The sequence below is a fragment of the Nomascus leucogenys genome, chromosome 11 (assembly GCF_006542625.1).
Source record: "Nomascus leucogenys isolate Asia chromosome 11, Asia_NLE_v1, whole genome shotgun sequence".
In the NCBI taxonomy this organism is placed as follows: domain Eukaryota; kingdom Metazoa; phylum Chordata; class Mammalia; order Primates; family Hylobatidae; genus Nomascus; species Nomascus leucogenys.
Window position 1 is genome coordinate 62,735,692 of NC_044391.1, and position 23,598 is coordinate 62,759,289.

At 39.6% G+C, this 23,598-nt stretch overlaps 1 long non-coding RNA gene across 1 annotated transcript; it reads left to right on the forward strand.

The window, feature by feature from the left end:
• LOC115837338 lies at positions 1 to 18,762 on the forward strand. The gene is made up of 3 exons (XR_004032394.1): positions 1 to 11; positions 3,268 to 3,273; positions 18,685 to 18,762. It is a non-coding gene; the product is annotated as an uncharacterized LOC115837338 (long non-coding RNA).
• Positions 18,763 to 23,598: the final 4,836 nt, after the last annotated feature.

The following is a 23,598-nucleotide window of genomic DNA, read 5'->3' on the forward strand; positions in this document are numbered from 1 at the left end:
AAATAATATCTGTAAGGCTGGGTGCAGTGGCTCACACCCATAATCCCAGAACTTTGGGATCCTGAGGCAGGAGAATTGCTTGAGCTCAGGAGTTAAAGACCGGCTTGGGAAGCATGGTGAAACCCTGCCTGCACAAAAAATAAAAAAATTAGCCAGGAGTGGTGGTGCGCACCTGTAGTCCCAGCTACTCAGGAGACTGTGGTAGGAGGATCACCTGAGCCTGGGAAGTTGAGGTTGCAGTGAGCCAAGATCACACCACTTCAGCCTGGGCGACAGAGCAAGACTCTGTCTCAAAAAAATATGTGTGTGTGTGTGTGTGTGTGTGTGTGTGTGTGTGTGTGTGTGTGTGTGTTTAAAAAGAGTGGAACAACCATTCCACAAATACAACCAATTTTTTGTGCAAAGAACTTCTCAGCATTATCACATTTAATCTTCACAACCACACTGAGGAAGGTGGCATTATTCTCATTTTTACATTTTAGAAAGCAGACTACTCACAGTTAAATATGTTGCACAATTTGTAAGTAAACCACCCTAGATCCTAACCCCAGTGTGACTGATTCCAAAGTCCATGCTTGCTTTACTGTGCCATGCTATCACACAAAATGCACAGGAACAGGAAAGGCAGAGACAAGATGGTCTCTGGACCAAACTAAGGTCAAAATGACCCTGCAGCTAATGGCTCAAAGAACACTTGTTGATCTTAACCTGAATTTTGAGGATGTCATTTATGTCTTCTTAATAAATGATAGAATAATTTGAAATGACATTTTCATTATTACCTCGAACCATAATGCTAAATGACTGCTTGTGACACGTCGATTACTATGCTCTGATACTTACGGGTCTTTTTTCATCTATCTTTTTGCATTGCTGGTAGTGACATCACCTCCACCACCAACATCACCACCAGGATTGCTGGTATTAAAGAATGTTGGGCCAGGCACGGTGGCTCATGCCTGTAATCCCAGCACTTTGGGAGGCCAAGGCAGGTGGATCACCTGAGGTTGGAAGTTCGAGACCAGCCTGACCAACATGGAGAAACCCCGTCTCTACTAGAAATACAAAATTAGCCAGGCACAGTGGAGCATGCCTGTAATCCCAGCTACTAGGGAGGCTGAGACAGGAGAATCACCTGAACCCGGGAGGCAGGGGTTGCAGTGAGCCGAAATCGGGCCATTGCACTCCAGCCTGGGCAACAAGAGAGAAACTCCGTCTCAAAAATAATAATAATAATAAAAAAATTAAAAAAAGAATGTCGACGATGGACCTAGAAATCTTTGTTATCAAGTCAGTCATACTTTGCTTTTAAGGTGAATTACATAGGCTAAAGTTTTGGCCTTAAAAACTCATCAACCAGGAATTAGAAGGTACATTTCAATTCCCGTATTTTAGGAGAATGTTAATACGGTCATTTCACAGATGAGAGAACTCAGCTTCAGTGATTCTAAGTGTTTCTGAAAACCTCATGCTCACAGTTTTCTGAGACTCAAATCTGAAAATCATTAGCCAGGCTAGTGTAAGCTATCTTAATGGCTGTGGTTGTAGACGAGGGAGAGAAAAACTTCTAACAAAAATGGGTCACAAACTATCTAGGCTTGTTTTAGTCAGCAATGTAAATTGGCTCCAGACCCACAAACTAAGCCCATGGAGAAAAAGAAATCAGGCTAGGTGGAAAGATAAATGACCATATGTAGACATATTTTAAATTAAAGTATATTTTAAAGGCATGTTGATCTATACATTGCAACCTTTAGTTGCACAAAATAGAAGAGAAATAAGCATTTGAGAAAGGAAGGGAGGGAGGGAGGGAAGAAAAGGTGGTGTTTTCTAAGGCTGTCAGTGCTCACTGATGGCCGTGTATCACTTCTAACCATAAAAAGGGTATGAAGAAATGGTGAAAAATCGCTAATTCCAATATTGCAGCGCTTAATCGTTTTTAACTAATCTGCAGTCCTGAAGTGCAGCATGAATTCAATTTGCCACCAAATTTGAATGTATAACTCTCTGGAAAAAAAGATCACTAAAGATTACAAAGCATAGTGTAATCTTGTCTATTCTCATAAAAGCTGTTCAATCAACACTCTTTTTCAAAAGCAATCAAACAAACCTAGTTGAGTTCAACCAAAGGAATGAGAGAAATAATATCTACCCTGCCCCCAGCAATGTGGCTACTGTGATGAGGTAATGACCTTCACACACACATGCACACACACACACACACACACACACACACTTTTGTTTGAAGACACTGGTTAACTGTAAAGCACTGTCCATGTGAGTTTTAACGCTCAGGGAAGTCACTAGTGGTCTAGCCTAGGGCTGTGCACTATGCAACTTTAAGGTGGTGTGTATTGTTATTGTTATTATCATCAAATGTGATTCAATAAACTCACAACCACATCAGGAAGAGATGCATGTTTCACCCAAAGTGCACAGACAGTACCCACTAGGCCAGCACAGAACAAAGCTCTTCATTCAGAAGTAACTTTCCTGAACAGCAAAGTCCTTCGCATACCTATGAAGTGCTCAGTAATGTTTGAAAAATAGACCTAAGCTGAAGCACTCCCTCACTCTACATGGAGCTTTCCTCAAACATCTCATCCACAAGGCAGCATTATAAGAACAATACAAATAGTAACAGGTACTATTTGTTCAAACCAACTATGTAATAAGTTAAACATGCTAATCGCTTTACATCCATCACTTCATTTAATCCCTACAACAAATTTATGAAGTCTATACTATCATTATTCCTATTTCACCTAGGAGGCAACTGAGGCTCAGATATGTCATTTGACCAAGGGCAAACAACAAATAGTAAGTAATAGAAATGAGCTTCCGACCAGATTTCTCTAATTGCAATAACTGTGCTCTTAACCACAGATGAGGTTTTAATGTACCTATCTCCCCTTCATGTCAGAGAAAGAAATACAATCACAAAGTGGCTAACAAACAGTTAAAAGGATGGCTGAGAGTCCCAGGTTCCCTTGCATTTGAAAAACCCAGGTTATTAAATCTGCCTTTTGTAAGTGGGAATTCCACAGGACATGCAAAGCCATGGGTCACAATTAATGTGCACTCACAAAAAAGCATCCATGTCTGCAGCCCTCATTGATGGTATATTTATCATGGTTATGAGGTTTAGACTTACACAACTCACTCTGGCTAAATAGTTTCTACTTTTTGCCTATTGCTAATGAAGCAAGATTGTCCCCATTCCACTTTGGAGACAGAAATCCCTGCAGAAGAGAGACACTCACTGAGCTTCTGGTTGCATGCCTTTGAAAATGAATGGACTTTGTAGCTGGCCTTTGAATGGTCTGGCAGAGAGGCCCCAGGCAGACACTGCCAGAGTATCTCTCTGACCATATCCATTGGATCCCTGAAGGCTTCCCTTCTTGAAAATTCTCTATTAAAATGCAAAAGTCTTCATTACTGCCAAACAGAATGCTGAACCCTGCTGGTTCCCGCAGAGTTCCAGACTTGGCACCCGGCCATTGGATTCACAGCACCTGCCAGAGCCTCTTCCATCCAATCATATTCCTGGCCAGGCTCCCTGGCCGACCCAGGCCTGTTGCTGCCCAACCAGGGCCTGGCAGGACTTGCTCCCTCATTATACGTGCTCTCTCCACTGGCTCACTTCCCTCAACCTTCAAATACTGTGAAACCATGAGATTTATCAACACCAGGATACTTCTGAGCATGAAAGGGGACACCATATTGACAACACCCTGGGACAAAGACATAAATCTGCAAACCTAGATCTAGTCACCCCATCAAATGCCCATAGGACTTCCCTATCTTAAAATTACAGTCAAGTCTGGTGTCTTTTCTAGAGATTCACCCAATTTTTTCCTCTATCTTCTCTGGCAAAATTCTAGAATGAGTTATCTACAAATATAGCCTCTGTATACTCACCACCCACTCCTCTCTAATCTCCAATCAATTAATTTTCTGCTGCCACCATTCAGCTGAACTGACTTTGTATACTCAACCAAACCTTTCTCGTAGTCGTTTTTCTCCAAAACTCTCTATCTGGTTCTACTCAATCCTTCCACGCCCCAGTCTTTAGCTTCCTCAAGATCTCACAGTCTCATCTGTTCTTTGATTATTCCCTACTGTAAATGACAGATACCTTTAAATATTTGGAAAAACCTGCCTTTTCTATGTTAAATCTCAGTTGTCTTTCATTTAGCACAATTTTTGCAGTCCTCTCATCCTGGCCACTTCCTCTGGCTGAGCTCTGGTTCTTCAATATTCTCCTTGAAATGTTTCATCAAGAAATTCAAGCTCACTTCACCCCACTCCACCTCTCTCTACAAATCCAGACTCACATAGTTGTAGCTTTATTGGCAGCCTTTTTACTCTGGTGGCTTCTACAATGGACACCATCAACAATATCTCCTGGGTCCTCATTTATGAATGCTTACTAAGTTGCTTGCTTGCATCTTCACCTTGTGCAGTGAATTCTTTTTTTCCTTTGTCAATCCAAATATAGGATTTTACATTTATCCCTGTTACATTTCAACGTCTTAATTTCAATCCTATTTCACAGCCTGTCAAGACCCTTTTGAGCTTTAATGCTGTCATCTATCATGTTAACCCTTCTTTCTATTGAGTTGTATACAAATTTGATGAGTATCTCTTATACGATTTTCTCTTTTCTGTGTCAGTTTCAGCTTAGAGACAGCTGATTTTTCAAACATACGTGTTAAAGACCTTTTCACTGCCTCTCAGCTGCTCTATATGTCACCAGTTCCCACCTCCCCACTCTAGGTTATTATTCCTGTCACTTGAAACAGTGGTTATCAGACTTTAGTGGACATCAGCATTACCTGTCACATTTGTTAGAATGCATATTCCCAGGCCCAAGCTCCAGCAATTCTGATTCAGTAGATTGGAGAAGACTCCAAGAATAAGTGCCTTTAACAAGCACTCCAGGGATCAACAAATAATCTGCACAATGATATTTAAACACTTCTTTAGGACTGCAAACTTCTGCTTTTTTGGAATCTGTGTGTGTGTGTGTGTGTGTGTGTGTGTGTGTGTGTGTCAGAGAGAGACAGAGAGAGAGTGAGAGACAGAGAGAGAGAGAGAGAGAGAGAGAGAGAGAAAGGTAGGTGACAGGGGTAGGGATGAGTTATATTTCCTAACTGCCTTCTCAGCTCTCAAATGTCTTTTAAAGGAATCAAACATAATGTCACTCTACCTATATTCAGCTGCTCTTCATTCACATTTTCTAGGCAAATTCACACTGTAAGTAAATGGTACCAAAAAAGCTCTTTAAAGGACCAGACATTCAATTTGAAATTACTTAATACAGTGAACATAATCAAATGTCTTCTTAATGGTCTTAAATGTAAATAGATTATTTTGGGTCTTCATGTATGTCTTTAACCTCAGGTTTATAAAACAACTGTTCCAGTCATACATTTATGAAATGTTTCATCTTAATTGTTCAAAAGAATTTCAAATATTTCTGTGCTATATTTTTAGTTTATCTCATTGTATTTATTTATTTTACCTCAGCATTATTGTATTGGTTTTTAACCTCATGGGTTTCATTTGTCTTTAATCTTTTTACACTCTACTCTTTAAAAATACTTTATTTTAAAATGTATCACAGTGATAGTTACCTTATTTTATTTTTAAATTTTTTAGCTTTAAGACTGTGTTGCCTTCTTTAATTAAGTTCTTTCCTTTTCTTCAACCATCATTATTCTCATTTTCTGTCATCTGTTTTTGGTCTCTTGCTTTCACGGTGCCTGACAAAAAAAAAAAAATGTGGGTCATAGAAATGCCCCAAATGTAAAAAATCCCCAAGACAACTGGGAAAGCATCAAAGCTGCCTAGCCACCTTTGTACCTACTCCTCTGGCTTCTCCTAATTCTTCATCCCAAAGACTCAAGACACTCATGAGAAATCCCACATTAGGGACCTTCAAATAATCTCCCTAGGATATCTTACATATATATTTTTGCTATTAATTTGTTAAAGAAAGTCTGTTAAAACTACTAGTATTAGGATGTGCATGCTTCAAATTGGTTTTGTTTTGGTTTTTCTTAAACTTTTTAACTACCTTGATGCAAAGACAGATCACTCAGTAAAATGATCCATTCAGCATGCATTAATTGATTCATTACGCCCATGTGGAAAGAGAGAGAGAGATGATAGTAGTTGTCATTTATTTATCTACGACATGGCATACTCTGTGATAAGTGCTTTATATATAGGACCCAACTGATCTTCACAAAAATTCTGCAGTGAAGGTATTAGTATCCTTATTTTACAGATGGACAGCCAATACTTCCCTGCTCCTTCTACCACTGCACACAGCCTTTCAGCCAGGTGGATCATTGTGGAAAGATGGAAATGCTGGTTGTGAAGGACACTGTGATGCTGGAGGACTTATTCTTGGAGCTGCTGGAACAGCTGCTGCCACCTGACCTCTCTAAGATCTGCTCTTCAGCTTGAAGAGAAGCCATATCCCAAGGTCATACCCCTTCCCATGGCCAGGTCATGTTCCATAACTCATTCCCCAAGGTGGGGAGGGAGCGCAAGGGCCATCCTCTTTGCCCAAACCCAGGACAACTCTGAGGGGACCTCCCAGCTGCAGAGCTCTCATGGGGCTGGCTGAAGCCTTCTTGTGACTGTGATGCGGCCAACTTGGCATCTACCTGTCCTGCTTCCTCCTTCCGCTCTCCTCCCCTCCACCTAATGGATCCTGAGAGCAAGTTTCCTTATCAGTCTCCTTCTTGGAAAACCTGACCTACAACATTAGTTTTGTGGTGAAACATAGCAATTTTTATTTATGCCTCCTCTTTAACAAAAGAAGATCAAAGGCAGTTATCACGGCTATGCAAAACATAACTGGTTAGCACAGCTGAAGTGGCAGAGAAAGGAAAAAGAAACAAAAAAAAAAAGGAAAGGAAATGAAGTAAAATTGAACCAGATATGTGGCTAACACAAAAATGAATCCATTAGTTCTGCCAGAAATTTGGCTCTTTTTTTGCCAATGCAAAGAAAAAGTAAACTCTTCAATTTTACAATTCACAGTGACCTTAGGTTGTTTGGTTAAATACACAGTTGCTCAGGAGAAACTAAGACCAGAGAGAATTACCTCCTGAGAATTCACACAAAGATATTCATGGCCTCACGTTAGATGCACATGTGAATTTTATTGAGACATATGCCTAACTGGTAGCGTGACCAACTGTCCAAGTTTGTCCTGGACTAGGACACTTCCTGATGTGGGACTTTCAGTTCCCAAACCAGGACTGTCTGGAGCAACTGTTTAGGACAGTTGGTTACCCTGGTGATGGCACAACTCCAACATCAGATCAGTAGAAAGCAAGTCTCCAGGGGACACTATGAATCGGTCTAGGTACACAGATTTCTCTGCTCTGGCTTAATCGAGGCGTCATTTTGGGTTGTCTAGAGGAGTGTTTAAACTGCATGGCCTCCACACAACAATATTCCCCCTCCATGAATACTGTGGAGCTCCCCTGAGCTTTTGAGAGATAATGCGTACAGCAGTGAGTTTAATGCTGTACTCCCCAACAACAACAAAAAATAACCAAAGTACAGTTATTTTATGCTGTTAATTCAATAAAAATCCTCATACTTGGGCAGGCAGTTGAGCTAGGAATAGAGTTAACATTCTTAGATGACAATTGAAAAGCCTGACAAGCACAGAAAGGTGATTTCACCTCCACTTGGCCGTGAGCTATGGGAGCATTTTGGGGCAGGAATAAAATTCTCCTTTGAAATGAATACTGAATCTTCTCTGTTGCATAAATACATGCCCTTAAGTTAAAATATTCCACACCAAAAAACTGGGTCACCACAATTTTTAGCCTGGAAAAACTAGAAACTGAAGAAAAGGCAGTGGTTACCCCCAAAAAATCAATCACAATAAAACATCTATGGAAAAATTAACTCTGCTACTTTTAAATATACCTGCTATGATAAACTGAGCAATTACCAAAAAAGTAACTGAATAATTGCCCACAACTGGCATCTCATTAAAATGAGAGACTTCCGTATATCCATCATCTCTTCTATAACTAAAACAATCATCCACTAGTTTATATGCTGATTTGTTTCTAATGGACTGGGCCTAACAGTTGCCGTCAATAATCTTGACTTAGAAGTTCCAGTATAGCAGCTGTCTCTCAGCAAATAACCTTTGGAAGTCATTTAACAAATAAATATTCCCACTTCCTGAGTGATCTAATCAGCAGTCATATGGATTTTCTTTTCCAGTTAAGTTCTAGTTGTCAATTGCAATTTGTAAAAGAAACTAGAAGGAAGTTAGAAACAAAGATGGTAATTATCCAGCCAATTTGGGTTTTGCATATGGTGGCATGCTCTTCAGATGTCTTCCAGAATATTTACTATTTATTTTTTATTTTTACTATTCCATTGACAAAATTTCCAGATGATTTCTAACATTCTTTTTTTAGGTTCTACTGTATAGACAGCCATAAGTAAACCTGAAATAAAGACATTCTATGTTGTCAGATCTGCAAAACCTACTCTCAGTGGCAGTGACAATTGTCACCTGGATTCAGAAGGGGATCAGTAAAGGTATAGTCTGTTTTATTTCTTTAAACCATTATTTTCTCCATCCTTACTAGAGGAATTGGTTGAAGTCGCTACAGATTGAGATTAAGAAAAGTATGCTGAAAAGAAAATTAGACTTTCCTGTGTATGAGTTGTACTTTTCCAGGGAGACACTGACTCTTACAAGGCATCTCTGGCTTTTACCTTAAAAAGCTGGGTCCCTGACGTATTGCAGGGGGCTTCTGAGCTGTAGCAATGGCCCCAGAAGCTTTCCAGCTCTGAAGAGCCTTGTTTGTGTTTCTTCGTCATCTTGTTCACCAGCTAATTTCCAACCCTCTGTTTCATTTCATGCAGTGTCGATCCAGTGCAGGACGGACAGAATAGCTGGGTGCCCTCGAACCACGCAATGAAGCCACACAGCGAGGCATTATGCTTCCCTTGCCTTTGACTCCTTCTCGGTCCCCTACCTGCTTCATAGCTACCTAAATTCCATTACATGCCATCTGGCTATTTGCCACCGCTGCTTAAGTCATTAAACAGAAGGGAAAGAGCACCCTTGGCTGCACAATGAAGTTATCCATTTCCTCAGTTCAGCACACAGGCAGGCTTTTCTTCCTTCTGAATACCTAGTTTTATCTGTGACTAAGAGGTCTGAAATTTTACTACTCAACCCACTAACTTTTTGCATTGCATCAAAGGGAAGGTCAGTAATCTTCTTGACAGAAGATTTAAAACATAAGGAGCTTAGCATTCGGGTCTAGGAACTTAACCCTGGTGCCCTCCCAGTGCACTGCTAATGGAGCTCGATTTCAGTTTCCAGCTGGCTTTTCAAAAAAGCTGATGAGGCCAGAACACCTCCTCCACTCTCCCCCTCCCACCCCACCCCGCTGTGACTAGGCCTTTTACACACCTCCAAATAAGACGAACAAGCAAGCTGTTCCTGGTGAAATGCAGGACTGCAGCAGGCATCCCAGCTCAGTTTTGTGAACTCTTGAATCAGAGTAATTTCCAAATACATCACTGTCAGTACACACTTCGAGCCTGCCATCAAGGAGCCCAGAAATTAGATTGCCACCTTATTCCTTTCTAAAGGTGAAACAAGCCCTTTAAAAAAAATTAGTATATTTTATTATATTGTTTCACATGAATAAATGAATTATATGTAAGCATTTTTCACACTTTAAAGAACATAACGTTTCTGTTTCTAAAATGTACATGCATACATTTGTTTAAAAATAGCTGCCTTCATTATCATAATGATTTTTTCCTCCTGTGTTCAAGAGCTCAGGGAATTAGTGGTAAATGTAAATGTAATCAAGGGCACCACCATGCTTTTAATTTGGCAAATAAAAACCATTTATATCTCCCATCATTGTGGCAGGAAGAGTCAGTTCTATTACCAAAAGAAGCTTAGAAGTCATGTGATTTCCATCTGACTTTTTTTTCATATTTATGTCTTGGCTGACTAAAAATCTTGCTCTTAATTTCACATGTTGGGCTACAGTTATGAGGAAATGAAATATTATTGGTACTACCTTTCTGGGAAACAGTCTGCCAAAATACATCAAAAACATAAAAATGTGAGTATCCTTTGACCCAGAAATCCCACTTCTTTAAATTTACCCTAATACAGTGGTACTCACAGGAAAAGATGCATGTTCACTGTGTGGCTCTTTACAAAGCACACACACACACAAAAGAAAATATCTTAAACATCTAATAAAAGGCAACTAGTTGAATATATTATGGTATGCAAATAAAATTTAAAACAACTATTTAGGGTGGTGTGTGGAGACACAGGAGGAGAAAAATTAAAAAATAAAAAACAAGGCAACTATTTATAATAATTGCATGACTGAGATATTTGAAATATTGTTAAATATGACTATATAGAATTTATTTAAAAAATTATTCATTCAACAAAGATTCATCAAATACTAAGTGACAGATATTACTCTATAGCAGAGGTCAGAAAATGTTTTCCGGCCAGGTGCAGTGGCTCACGCCTGTAATCCCAGCACTTTGGGAGGCCGAGGCCGAGGCGGGCCTGAGGGCCTCAGGATTACCTGAGGTCAGGAGTTCAAGACCAGCCTGGCCAACATGGTGAAACCTCATCTCTACTAAAAATACAAAAATTAGCCAGGTGTGGTGGCAGCCTCCTGTAATCCCAGCCACTCGGGAAGCTGAGGCAGGAGAATCACTTGAACCCAGGAGGTAGAGGTTGTGGTGAGCCAAGATCACGCCACTGCCCTCTAGCCTGGGTGACAGAATGAGGCCCTATCTCAAAAAAAAAAAAAAAAAACAGAAAATAATATTTTCCATGGAAGTCCACATAGTAAATACTTTAGGCTTTGTAGGCCACAAGGCCCCTATACAGCTGCTCAACTCTGCCATTGTCATATGAAAACAGCCATAGGTGATGTGTAAATAAATGGGTGCACCTATGTTCCAACAAAGCTTTACTTACAAAAACTAGGCTGCTGGATGCATTCAGCTCCTGGTGGTTAGTTTGCTGACCTCTGTTCTGGACAAGTGAAATATAGAAGTGAAACAAAATGTGCAAAAAGCTCTGAGCTGATGGATCTTACATTCTATAGCTATCTATGTATCTCTGTGCATATATGAATACTATGACTAAATGGATGTTCACTGATCATTGATTAAGCAAATCTCTGGAGATTGTGCCAGACACTATGCTGTAATTGGTTAGTGATTCAGTGGTTAAACAAGAGACTTGGTCCCTGCCCTCAGAAAGCTCATGATATGGTAAAGAAAACAGACAAGAAAGCAAATAAAAAGAATAAAGTTTGTTAAAATTGATAAGAAATAGAATTATGAACATGGTTATCTCTGGATACTGAAATATTTAATGAGTGCATCTTTATTCTTTTTTACTGTATCTATTGTTTGATGTTTTTATAATAAGTAAGCATTACCATTTGAAACAATGACATTAGTCTCAAAAAGTTGTCAGCAATGAAAAGGATAAAAGCTTAATTTGTATTTTCTTTTGATTTATTTATTTATTTTTTATTTTTGAGACGGAGTCTCGCTCTGTCGCCCAGGCAGGAGTGCAGTGGCGCAATCTCGGCTCACTGCAAGCTCCACCTCTCGGGTTTACGCCATTCTCCTGCCTCAGCCTCTCCAAGTAGCTGGGACTACAGGCGCCCGCCACCACGCCCAGCTAATTTTTTGTATTTTTAGTAGACACGGGGTTTCACTGTGGTCTCGATCTCCTGACCTCGTGATCCGCCCGCCTCGGCCTCCCAAAGTGCTGGGATTACAAGTGAGAGCCACCGCGCCTGGCCTTGTATTTTCTTTTGAACATGTAATCCAGATGAATATAGAACAGTAGATGATCTCTATATTTTTTATTGTAATTTGTTTTGTCTTTGAAACTATCTAGAATAAAAGGTTTTACTCTTCTCTAAATAAATAACAAAACTCTTTTCTTTGGTATATGGATGAGGGTCTTACGGACTGAAGAACTCTCATTCTTCTCCATTCACTTACTAATTTCAAGTATAAAACAAAGTGCTTAAGGAAGTATAGGAGACCAGTTTTCCCAAAGGTTGGTAACACTTTGAGGTTACTGCCCTCTCTAGAAAATTTTTTTTTTTTTAAAGGGAAGTCTACAGTGTAAAATGGGGTTTTACCCAAAGAGAGGTCTGGCCCTTGCCCTCGGCTTCTGGGAGGTCATCTGTGTCATATCCAGTGGCCACGCCTAACAGTCTTAGTTTGGAGACTGGCCATGCCAACAAGACCAACCATGTGATTTAAGGGGGCAGCGCTGGGTCATATTGTGTCAGTCCACCTGGTGACCAACTTCAACCACATGGGCAGTCAATCATTCACTCATGCCTATGTAATGAAGCCCCAATATCCTGTGGCCACCAAGGCTCATGTGCGCTTCCCTGGTTGGCAATACTCTATGTATATTGTCACACATTGATACTAGGCGGGCAATACATGCTGAGGACAACAAAACCTTCATGACTGGAACCCCCAAACTCTGCCCTATAGGTCTCTTTCTTTGGCTGATTTTAACCTGTATCCTTTCCTGTAATAAACCATAACCACAAGTATTGTCAGTTTCAGTGAGTGTTGTGAGACTTTCTAGTGAATTATGGAACCAGGGGATGGTTTAGGGAACCCCCTAAACTTGCAGTTGACATCAGATGTGAGGGTGGTCCTGTGGAGAACTCAGACCTTCCAGTTTGGCTAACTCCCTGCAGGGAGCATTAGGAGGACACAGAAGAGAACATGTTGGTGTAACTTCTGCTCTCCATTTGCCAGGGGACTTCATGCTTCTTTCATCCAGTGCTTCCTCTGAATTTCAAATATCATTCATCAGGTTTTGCAGAAGGAATAACTATCTAGAACTTGCAGATTTTACAAATATGCACAGCTGTCCTAAAGAAAGGTGTATCTTTAGGGCACACTTACAAATATTTTCGTACTTTACATGTAACTATGCCTCAGAAAAATTTACATGCAATCTTCTTCTAAGATATCAGAAGCAAATAAGGACACAAAACTCAAGTCAGTGCATTTCCTTAATGTAAAGAATGCAAATTTTGCCAAAATATTGGGCTAACAGGTTTTTTTTTGTGAGTCAGAAAAAACCGTGTTTCATTTATTTTGATTTGTTCCTTTAAAAAAAGTTTTCTAGAACCTCGGGATTTAGATACATTCCTTTTTATTCTTCAAGAGGCACAAAGACTACATCTTTGTGAAAGTTTAAATGTGTGTGTATGTCTGTCTTCTGAATGACTGACATCCTGAGTACAGCCAGTAACTTCCACTGAACGTTTCTTGGGGGCAACCTTGGGCTTTTCATAATGGCAGTCTCTAGTCCATTCATCTTTTAGATATGAAAACCTGACACAATCCTTAAAGCTTAAACTATCATTTCCTTAGAAATTACCCTAGTGGCTCTGCCAGTCAGATGTGGGTGTATCACAAATCCTAGGTCACCCAGCCCATAATTTCTTTAATATCAAAAAATAAACCAGGAAAATTAACATTGTGAACTTCCATCAATAATTTAGGCTGGAATGCAAAAGTATTTCAACTGCATAAGTCATCTGTTATTCACTTTAAAAGCCTGAATGCAGGATAGACTCCACCTCTAAAAACTCAGTCTAGTTCTGAGCTTGTCCTTGATGCCAAGTTCCAGGGCCTCGCACTTGAAAAGATCAGGTGCAATTCAATTACGAAGTCGTGTCTGACTTTTTGAAGTGTAAATCCACTGCACTTGAAAATGGCAAGTGTAAAATCCATTCTTAAAAAGCACTTGACATTTTCACATACAGCTTTACAGCCATGGAAATATGAGGAGGCTCACAAGAGATGGCCAGAGTGGCTTAAAAAAAAAAAAAAAGAAAAAGAAAGAAAAAAGGTTTTAATGCTTGGTCAAGAGCAGAAATCTGATTTTTAGCTCTTTGTTTTGACTAGGAAATTAGAACTTCTTTAAAAGCTCTGCTTTGTAAAACTCATCTCTGTGAGCTGTTTTTTTTTTTCTGGTAATGTTTAACTTCTGGTTTACATGCCTAATAGTGCATGCCTTTTCTCTTCATGAGGACTTTGTAGGTTATCTCACCGTCTTTATTCTGTACTTGCAGGCTGAAGTCATCATATACATAAAGGGTTAGCAAACTTTGTCTGAAAAAGACCAGACAGTAAATATTTTTGGCTTTGTGGGCCATATGGTCTCCGTCAACTCTGCTGTTGTATCATGAAAGCAGCCATAGACAATATGTAAACAAATGAGCTTGGCTGTCTTCCAATAAAACTTTATCTGTGAACACTGAAATTTCAATTTTATATAATGTTCATGTGCCATAAAATATTACTATTCTTTTGATTGTTCTTCAACCATTTTTTAAAAAATAAAAGCCATTCTTGGCTGGCGGGCTTTATAAAAACAGTCAGTGGGCTGGATTTGACCCCCAGGCCACAGTTTGCCAACTCTGATACAGACGGCAAAAATAATTTGACAAAATAAAGCATAAATGACAATGTACATGTTCTGAAGTTTTACACAATTCTGTGAAAAGGATCTATTGGGGATCCTCAATATCTCTGAGCACCAATAAGCCAACAAGTCCACTTGATCGTATCAGCAGTTCAACAGGAAGCCAGAGAATCAGTGCTCCAGTCTTCCCTAATGCTCACTGCACTGCAGCACCTCCACCCAGGAGATGTAGCCTCATCCAAGATCCATACACCAGCAGCATCAGCATCACTTGGGAGAGAGTTAAAAATGCAAGAAAGTCAGCCTCTGTCCCCAAACTTTCGGAATCACAATCCGCATTTTCGTGAAAGAAGCCAGAACATGAAAGGTCACGTACCGTATGGCTTTATTTATCTGAAGCATCAAGACCAGGCAAATCCATGGCAACAGAAAACAGACGGGTGGTGGTCAGGAGCTGAGGGCAAGGGAGGAATGAGGAGTGACTGCTTGATGGGCGCAGAGATTCCTTGAAGGAAAAAATGTCTTGGAACTAAATAGACGTGATGGTTGCACAACACTGTAAATATATTAAATGCCACTGAGTTGTGCACTTTAAAATGGTCAACGATTAATTTTATGTTATGTGAATTTTACCTCTATAAAAAAATACCAAAAAAATCTATACCTTAAGATCCCCGGCCGGGCGCAGTGGCTCACGCTTGTAATCCCAGCACTTTGGGAGGCCGAGGTGGGCGGATCACGAGGTCAGGAGATGGAGACCATGGTGAAACCCCGTCTCTACTAAAAATACAAAAAAATTAGCCGGGCGTGGTGGCGGGCGCCTGTAGTCCCAGCTACTCGGAGAGGCTGAGGCAGGAGAATGGCGTGAACCCGGGAGGCGGAGCTTGCAGTGAGCCGAGATTGCGCCACTGCACTCCAGCCTGGGCGACAGAGCGAGACTCCGTCTCAAAAAAAAAAAAAAAAGATCCCCGGGTGATTCACACGCACATTGAAGTTTGAGAAGCAATCTCTCTCCTAGATGAAGTATCAGGGATTTTCAGTCCGGCTTACAGAAACACTGATTTTCACTATAAAGTAGCAAAACTCCACTCATTGATACTAAAGCATCTAGTATTACAATATTAATGATAATCTAAAATATTGTGGATACATTGTCTTAAATCTTTGGCATAGAAAATGTTAAAATTGCCTCACTTTTTACACTCTTTTTTCCCAAATTTTTCTACATGTTCGATAGGGAAATTGCTAATGACAATAAGCCATCAGTTGTGCTTCATTCATTAAATTTGAGTTTGTGCAATTTGTTTGTTGTTCCGAAAACTGTTCCCTAGCACCACCTATTTCTTCCTATTACTTATTCAACTATAACATTCTTTGAATTTTTTTAACTTTCACAGATTAACTCTCCAGAAGACATGTTACCCTGCTTGATATTCAGTATATATTTTCTGGTGACAGCTTTATGGTACAATTAAATTTCATACATTTTTTCAGCCTACCCTGAATATGCATTAGAAAGCCAACCATCATAACTCTAAGCCAATTGGCTTGATTTGCTTATTTAAGCCCACATCTCACAGGCCTGCTACATTTCCATACATTCCATCCCCATCTGCACTCCACCCACCTGCCCAAACTTATTGATCATGCTGACAGTGAAGGAAACCACAGGGCCTTGACTGTCCAAATATAATTTCCATTAGAAAGCCCTTTAAAAAGTACTCAGGACTTTAAGATACCAAATGGTACAGTGATGTCAGTTTAAACCAAGTCACAGAAGAAACTGAAAATTGATTATTGACAACAGACTGGACCTGCGCATTTCAAAAGTGTAATCAGCATTTAGAATAAGAAATTGTTATCACAACTTGGCATATGAGAAAAAAAACCCTGATGTTTAGATGGACTGAGTAACTTAATAAGGCTCATTTGGATGCAAAAATAAATGAGCATCAAGTTAACATTAACTTTTAATGTTTGCCATTTTATGTTAATTCATATTTTTAAATTATGGCTGATACTTTGCAATCAGTCTATGGCTAATTATATCTCCCACATGTAAATCTGATGGAGTGTTGGGACCAAAGAACAACAAAAAATATCCAACAAAGACCTTATAGATTCAGAACTGTCGCGTGCCTCTGTTAACTGGGAAAATTCAGCCTCCACAGAAAACCTCAAGCTCTGAACTTCAGTCATCATTGTTTTCCAAAGATCAAAGCTTAGCTTGCTTAACCATGAAAACCATATTGATGTATCCTGTTTGCAGATGTTTTTCCTGATATTTTTCCTTGTAACTGATAGCTCTATCCTAAGACACAGATTTAGGTGCTGAGTAGATGCAGACTGGACTTGTGGGAAATCTCCAAGCTAAAAATCATCTAAATAAGAAGGAATCAGGAGTCAAATACATACTTTCACCTAAGAGTCTACATGCTCTTCAACTCCAGACACAAGGATTCTTCCAGTAACGAAAAGGATATCCAGATCCAGTTCTTTTCATGAGGATGTATTCTAATGTACAGTCTTATCAGAAGCTTAGATTTTAGTAACACAAAAAATAACAACTACCATTTAAAGAGAGTCTACCCTGAGCCAGGCACTTTGTAAATGCTGTTTTTCTTATTCTTCACAATAACCCCTCATGAGAAAACTGAAAGTCATCTGATCAAAGTTACAAAGCTAGTAAATGATCAAAGGAGAGTTTTCTAATTTAGGAGTTAAGTAGGTCTGGGTTGTTCAAATCCAGATGCATATAACAAATATTTATGTGTCCACTAATCACTACTGTAAGAATCCAACTTCTATGTTCCACGAATGAAGACACTAAGGTCCAGAGAAGTTAAGCAACTTGTCTGAGTTTACACAGCCAATTAGTGTCAAATCCAGGACCAGAGCCCAGATCTTCTCTCTGCTCAGCCATCATTTGTCCTCCACCTCAGGGCACAGATCTTTAAAGTACATGTGAGTCATTTGGGGATCTAGTAGCAGTGTAGGTTCTGATTCAATAGGCCTGGGAGAGGCCTGAAATTGTGAATTTCTGCCAAACAAATAAAGTGACTATAGGGCCCAGGACCAATGCTACACACCACACTCCCATCATCACTGGTAGAAATCAGAGACCTGAAGATGTGTTTCAGGATTTCAATTTGGCAAAATGATTATATAAAATAATGTTTATGCACCACTGGAGTGACAAACTCCTCCCAATTTGCCTGGGATTTTTCCTAGTTTTAGCATTGAAAGTCCCACCTCCCGGGAAATCTCTCAATCCCTCAATCCCTGGCTAACTGGGATAGTCAATCACTGTATCCTCAACTGCTTTACATGCCGTGTGTTAGTTAACACAGCATTAAATGTGGAAGAAAATATGCAACATGAGTTAGGAAGAGAGGAGGCAAAGAGTGAGAGGGCTTAAGAGACCAAAGGCAGGGTCAGCTGCATGAGTGTGCATTGGTACAACTGCGCAGAGACCTGAACTCAGAAGGGCTCGAGGCTCGCTTTAATGCTCTGCTACTGCTGTCTTGAAATTTGTAATGTTTTCATTGAGATATAATTTACATACCATAAAAATCATCCTTTAAAGTGTGCAATTCATCTTTTTTTTTAGTATATTCACAAGGTTGTACAACTATCATCACTATCTTATTTCAGAACCTTTTCATCACTCCAAACAGAAATCTTGCACCCATTAGCAGCAGTCACTCCCCACTCCCCCATTCCCCCGGAATCTGGAAACCACTAATCCACTTTAGGCCTCTATAGATTTGCCAATTTGGGGGCATTTCACATAAAGGTAATCTCACAATATGTTGCCTTTTGTATCTGGTTTCTCTCACTTAGCATAACGTTTTCAGGCATCATATGCCTTGTAGCATGTATCAGCGCTTTATCATTACCTTTTGTTGCTGAATAATATTCCACTGTATGGATACAATGTATACAATATCCCATTGCATAGCTATACTGCATTGTGTTTGTGCATTCATCAGTTAATGGACATGAGGTTGTTTGCACTTTTTGGCTATTATAAATAATGCTGTTATGAACATCCATGTATAGGTTTTTGTGTAAACCTGTTTTCAATTCTCTCAGGTCTATACCTAGGAGTAGAATTGCTAGATCATATGGTAACTCAGTTTAAATTTTAAGGAACTGCCGGATTCTTTTCCAAAGTGGCCACATCATTTTGCATTCCAACCAGCAGTGTATGAGGGCATGAAATTCTTAATAATCTTTGAACAAGGGGCCCCTCATTTTTCATTTCACCCTGGACCCAGCAAGTTAGGTAGCTGAGCAAAATAACTACAAAACGAAGTACAAGCACCTCTGCCCCCAGGAGCCACAGTCCCTCCTTGTTTTCTACAGAGACACAAAAAAGCTAGGCTGTGGGACAAAGGGGAAGAAACCCATCTATTTCTGACATATCTATCAGATACTCTGGAGGAAATAAGTCAAGGTTATTCTCAGAGGAGACCTACTAAGATTTCAATTCACCCATATTTCACTAAGCCTCCCCTGCTGCCCCACGACACCCAAGCCTTTCCCTCTCTCACTCCTTCAGCTTGGATTCCTTCAAGTGCAAAGAAAACAAGTCTTTCATTATTCATTCAACTACCATCTGTGATTTGCCTGCCAGGAACTGAGCTAGATGCTTGGGCTACTGCAGTGAGCAGCTCAGAGCCCAAGGATTCATAAAGCTTGTATTTATAAAAGGCTTGAATTCAAAGGACTGGTTTGGTTTACCACATCAATTAAAATTCATTCACATTAAATTAACATTCTGTGTATTCATCAACAAATACAATGGATACAAAACCAATTTCTGATGGAAAAAAAAAAGGTATGGAGTTCCTTAAGTCAGAAAGAGGGCAGCCTATTAAAGGGTAACAAAGTAAAAGGTAGAGAAACAGAACTTTGAAACATTTTATAAATTTGCCAAGGGGTAGCCCTGTTTGCTTCCATCTGGGCAGGGCTAAAAGCCACTCTGCTCAGTTTTTTTTGTCTTGCCAATGCCTAGAGGCAGTTCTGCCTGGCTTGATTTATGAAGGAGATTGGAGCATATTTATTTCAACACTGCCTCTTTCCCTGAGGATTTGTTAATTGAGGTATCACCTTTCAACAATCATTGAGTAAAACTAATCTATTACATTGTATGTTTCTGATTTCCACCAGAGCAATTACTTCACAATGTGTATTAAAGGGAAGACCTCACTCTTGAGTATGTCAAATAGAAAGCAGTTCATTCAGGACCAAACTAGAAGAAGTTGATTTCCCTAATTTACACACTGGAATTAGACTTTATTTCATTTCTTTATCCTATTTCTAGAAATGAAATTATAAATTTCTTCTGACAGGTTGGCACAGATTAGTTTTAAGTGCTCATAGTTCAGTTATCTTTGGGTTGTCTTTGGCCAGCATTCAGCAGAAGTCCATCAAATAACTTTGTAACACCCAGAATTGTACACTTAACCCTTTTTAATATTTTAAGACAGTCACTTCATATCTAGAAAGATTATAAAATAACCTAGTAATAAGTTTCTTGGACTCACAGAAATTTGGGTAAGTGGAAATGGTGGCCCTTAGGTATTTTTATGGTTCTAAAAGTCCAACAAAAATCAAATGATACATCTGCACAAGCACCAACAACAACAACAAAAAGTTTATCTGCTTTTGGCGGCAATTGTACCAACTCACATTCATCAGACATCTGACTGACAATCACATGTTGTTATTTAATAAAATAAATATTATTTTTCACTTAATAAAGACATTTTGTAGACAAAGTATTTTAAAGCCTGAGTACATGAGAGAAGTGTCAATTAAGAGACAGGTCCTTGGTATTGAAAAGTCTGGAGAAACCTGGAATAGATGATAAAACATCACAAAATTCTGTTCCTTTTGCACCCATTGCTTTTGAATGCAAAGCTATTTAGCAGGTTGTATTTCTACTTTCTTATCCCTGCTCACAGGTCTCCCTCCACCCCATCACTCCCACCTATGATCTAAAACAAAACACACCAGAGAAGTGGGATTTTCAGGGCAGGTTCTCTTTGCACATTAAACAATCAAAGTGACTGGTTGCCTGTCATCCCAGCCACCCGAGAACCTGAGATAGGAAGATTGCTTGAGCCCAGGAGTTCAAGGCTGCAGCGAGCTACGATCACGCCACTGTATTCCCCACTGGGCAACAGAGTGAGATCCTGTCTCAAAACAAAAATTACCAGCATCGTTGGTATATTTTTGTGGCAACACCAGCCTAGAGTTAATCTTTGGATATTAGTGACGACCATTTTCTCCCTGCTCACTGGAGGGGCTTTTACCCAGCATGAAAGCCCACTAAAATCCACATGGGCATCCCTGCTCCAGAGAAGGTTTGAACAAGGACATCTCTGGTTAACATACCCCTTATCTATTCATTTGTTTGAAGAAAAACCAGCTTATTCAATATCATGAAAATGGCCATACTGCCCAAAGTACTTCATAGATTCAATGCTATCCCCATCAAACTACCATTGACATTCTTCACAGAATTAGAAAAAAACTACTTTAAATTTCATATGGAACCAAAAAGAGAGCCCACATAGCCAAGACAATCCTAAGCAAAAAGAAAAAAGCTGGAGGCATCACGCTATCTGACTTCAAACTATACTATAAGGCTACAGTAACGAAAACAGCATGGTACTGGTACCAAAACAGATATATAGACCAACGGAACAGAACAGAGGCCTCAGAAATAACGCCACACATCTACAACCATCTGATTTTTGACAAGCCTGACAAAAACAAGCAATGGGGAAAGGATTCCCTATTTAATAAATGGTGTTGGGAAAACTGGCTAGCCATATGCAGAAAACTGAAACTGGACCCCTTCCTTACACTTTATACAAAAATTAACTCAAGATGGATTAAAGATTTAAATGTAAGACCTAAAACCATAAAAACCCTAGAAGAAAATCTAGGCAATACCATTCAGGACAAAGGCATGGGCAAACAGTTCATGACTAAAACACCAAAAGCAATGGCAACAAAAGTCAAAATTGACAAATGAGAGATCTAATTAAACTAAAGAGCTTCTGCACAGCAAAAGAAACGATCATCAGAGTGAACAGGCAACCTACAGAGTGGGAGAAAATTTTTGCAATCTGTCCATCTGACAAAGGGCTAATATCCAGAATGTACAAATAACTTAAACAAATTTACAAGAATAAAACAACCCCATCAAAAAGTGGGCAAAGGATATGAACAGACACTTCTCAAAAGAAGACATTTATGTAGCCAAACAAACATATGAAAAAAAGCTCATCATCACTGGTCATTAGAGAAATGCAAATCAAAACCACAATGAGATACCATCTCACACCAGTTAGAATGGTGATCATTAAAAAGTCAGGAAACAACAGATGCTGGAGAGGATGTGAAGAAATAGGAACACTTTTACATTGTTGGAAGGCGTGTAAATTAGTTCAACCATTGTGGAAGACAGTGTGGTGATTCCTCAAGGATCTAGAACCAGAAATACCATTTGACTCAGCAATCCCATTACTGGGTATGTACCCTAAGGATTATAAATCATTCTACTATAAAGACACATGCACATGCATGTTTATTCCGGCACTGTTCACAATAGCAAAGACTTGGAACCAACCCAAATGCCCATCAATGATAGACTGGATAAAGAAAATGTGGCACATATACACCATGGAATACTATGCAGGCATAAAAAATGATGAGTTCATGTCCTTTGCAGGGACATGTATGAAGCTGGAAACCATCATGGGTTGATGAGTGCAGCAAACCACCATAGCACATGTATACCTGTGTAACAAACCTGCACGTTGTACACATGTACCCCAGAACTTAAAGTATAATATATATAAATAAATATTTTTTAAAAACTTCCTGAACTGAATCTTTACCAAAAGACTTCCATCATTTGCTAGAAGTGAATTCTAGATCAAACCTGGTGTTATCCAAAATTAAATGTGAATGTGTATAGCAAAGTCAGAGACAGGAAAGAGGCAGGGATGGCCCTTTCCCCCCACGTAGAAGGCAAGTGAGCAATAGTTTCTTGTACTCTCTTTTAGTCAAGAGTGGATATAATAGTAATGACAATAACAATAATGCACAAAACAAGTATTTAATTAATTCTTTCTTTCCAAAAAAAAATAATGAAATGCTTCATAGGATTCTCCATAAGCTAGGGTTGGCATCTCACAGGGGGACTTAAGCTGGCATAAACAAACTCACATGGTTAACCTTGTCTGGGCTGTGTTGGGAGTAAAACAGCTCTCCTCCATCCCAAGCAGGGGGACTCTGGCATACGTAGCTTCAGACACTGCAGAGCCAAACAGAATAGAACAAAATGGATGCTGTTTTTTGTGCATTCTGTTTATTTCAGCTAGTAAATATAGTTACTATGAGCCAAAAATACATGTTATTCACATCCTACATTTTTAAAATTTTTTTCTTTATTCCATAGGCAATGAAAAGCCATGAAAGTTTTCTGAACAAGCAAATGACATTGTCGAACTTGTACATAGGAAGACAACTCTGGTGGCTGTGAGAAAGATAAACAAGATGATGGAGAGACTGAGGGGTAGCCAGATAAGGCGCTCCTTGCTAAAGATGGTGCCAGGCCAAACCAGGGTAAAGACAGAATGCTCAAGGGGGTGATAGATAAAAGAAACCTTGCAAAGAATAAAAATCTCTAGCAGTTAGCTACAAAGCTGTTCAGGAACTTGTGTTTCTACTTTCTTAGCCCTGTTCACAGGTCTCCCTCCACCTCATCGCTCCCACCTATGAACTCAAACCAAACACACCAGAGGGGTGGGAGAGGGAGAGGCAGAAATGATGCTGAAAAACCAGCTAGAGGAGAAAGACATGTATGGATAAGCCATAAAGTAAAGAAGACATTCTGGGGTGATTTTACAGATGCCTGTGAACCCCTGCCCATGTGCCCCAGTGAATGGTGACTGACCATATGACCTGCTCAAATGGCTGGCTGTTACCTGCCTCCAGCCAAAAGGGGAGAAGAAAGCCCATGGGTACAG